The sequence below is a fragment of the Austrofundulus limnaeus genome, unplaced genomic scaffold (genome assembly GCF_001266775.1).
Source record: "Austrofundulus limnaeus strain Quisiro unplaced genomic scaffold, Austrofundulus_limnaeus-1.0 Scaffold40, whole genome shotgun sequence".
Classification (NCBI taxonomy): Eukaryota; Metazoa; Chordata; class Actinopteri; order Cyprinodontiformes; family Rivulidae; genus Austrofundulus; species Austrofundulus limnaeus.
The window spans coordinates 185,500-187,761 of NW_013952442.1; the positions used below are offsets into that span (position 1 = coordinate 185,500).

General features: G+C 36.1%; 1 protein-coding gene across 3 annotated transcripts in view; it reads left to right on the top strand.

Annotated features, from left to right (window-relative positions):
* Positions 1-2,262, top strand: part of slc15a4 (solute carrier family 15 member 4) — a 44,182-nt gene that overhangs the window by 8,002 nt on the left and 33,918 nt on the right. The gene's annotated exons all lie outside the window — the stretch shown is intronic.

Consider the following 2,262-nt stretch of genomic DNA (forward strand, 5'->3'; position numbering starts at 1 on the left):
CACACACACACACACACACACACACACACACACACACACACACACACACAGTAAAGGTCCCAGTGCAGGGCCATAACCTGCTTCCTATTATTAGTTCTGAGCAAGACTTCTCGGAGCAGAAAGCAAGAGTCAGTTGTTCTCTGGCACACAATGGTAGGGAACAGCTGGAGGATGCAGCAAAATCTTGTAATACCTTGGGGATTAGGTCAGAACTTCACAGACTAATGCTTTGCAGATTAGCAACCTGGCTGTGTTCTGTAATGTTTTTGCTGCAGCGCCACCACCTGATGGCTCCTGCTGATTGTTGCTAATGTAACTCACTCACAGATCGTATGTAGCCCTCTGCAGGGCTTTGACGACTCCCTCAGCAGCTCCACATGAAACACAACTCCTCAAAAATCAAAGCACTGAAATTGAACAAACCAGTCAGTGCAGTATGGGCACAGTATTATGTCTATTCTTTATTTGAACAGGCGTGCTCGAGGCGATTTCACAGAAATAAGAAGTGAAACACACATCTTAAAACCACACAAACTCCAAGTTGTTCTAATGCCACGTGCATTCCTGTTAAACACTGATGAACCAAGTTGGTTCTTTTTGCTCATCGTGAACCTATTTTTAAACTATGTTTAAGTTATATTTGATCTTATCTTTTTTTCTCATATTGTTTATTCGGTTTTAAAAGAAGAAGTAAGCCTTCTCTTCTACCAGCCTCAACATGTTTCAGCATCAAAAGGGAAGTGAGATTAGATGTCTCTGAGTTTCTCCCTCACCTCACTTGACACATTTCAGTGGCTAACCAAAACAAATAATTTGTCTCAAGTAAACTGAATGAACACAGAGAAGTTAGAGGCATAACTTTATTGACTATTTATTCAAATCAAAGAATGTTTCTTAATAATAATTTGGAAAATACTTTGCAAAAGAAGGCTGATGATAATGCTTTAGCCTGTGTGTGTGTCTTTGTGTTGATAAAATATCTGACAAACTGCTGTGCAAATTTGAATGAAACTTCATAGAAAGTGAAAATTAGAGGTACATCTACAATGAATTAGTGTTTGGAGTCATCTCTGTTTGTTAGCAAAATATCATTTGAACCATTGGACTGATTTGAATGGGAGTTTCAGGAAAGAGTCAGTAAATATACTTCTTTAACTGATTATTTCTGGAGCCAACCCAAGTCAAAATGGTTATACTTTAATCAGTTTTTTGCAGATTTTGAACTAAAATCTGCTGTGGTAGAAGCTGAGAGTAATTTCTAACACATACTCTTAAGTTCTACACTTCTTTGCGTAAAACTGTAGAATTAACTGTGGGAGCAATCCCTGGTTGTATTTTAGCAACATTTCTGATAAACCACTGGATCAAATTTGTTGAAACAATCAGAAAGTTGTAAATAGGTTCATCTGTACTGGAATAACTTTGGATATCAATCTAATAAAAATGCCTGTAATAAATAAACTACATTAGCCAACATATAAATGGACATAATTAAATTTTACAGATAAAAGGCCGAAAGCTGATGTGGTAGTAGCTGAGGGTCATTCACACGATTTACTCTGCAATACTGCATGAAAATGTACATAATGTTATTTTTGAGGTTTGACCAAAACACCTACAACTCATATCATTTCTCAAAATAAGATGAAGTTAACCTAAACTGACATGGAAACAGTAGGTAATAGCTCAGGCCTTTTAGTTACAATAGTTTCCTAAATATATATCTTGTAACACATCTGAACCTACTTTAACTCTTATCTCATTTACAAGGTTACTTTTATCTTTTGGCTGTGCTCTCTGCATAAAGAACAGATCCATTTGAGACTAAATATTCAGAGTAAATTATTGTGTTTGTATACTGTGTAAATGTACAGTAGTTCATAAAGAAAAATTGTTCAGGACTGCTGGGATGTTCCATCATTCATCCATCATTTTATGCTTAACCTGATGAATTGAAAGCTCACAAAGAACTTGATATATGATAAAATAGAAATAAAAGAGAGAGAAAAAACTCATTTGAGCTTTGTATGGATTACTCACAAAAAATCCAACAAGAAACAACTGACATTGTGAGGAGAGACACATTTTGGGTAGTTCTTCAAATTTAAATGGCAACAAAAAAAGGGAGCACTTGAAGCAGTTTGGAATTGAATTGTTTACACAGTGAGATAATGGCTAAACCTTAATTTGTTGTTTGTCTTTTCCATTTGTGTGTGTGTGTGTGTGTGTGTGTGTGTGTGTGTGTGTGTGTGTGTGTGTGTG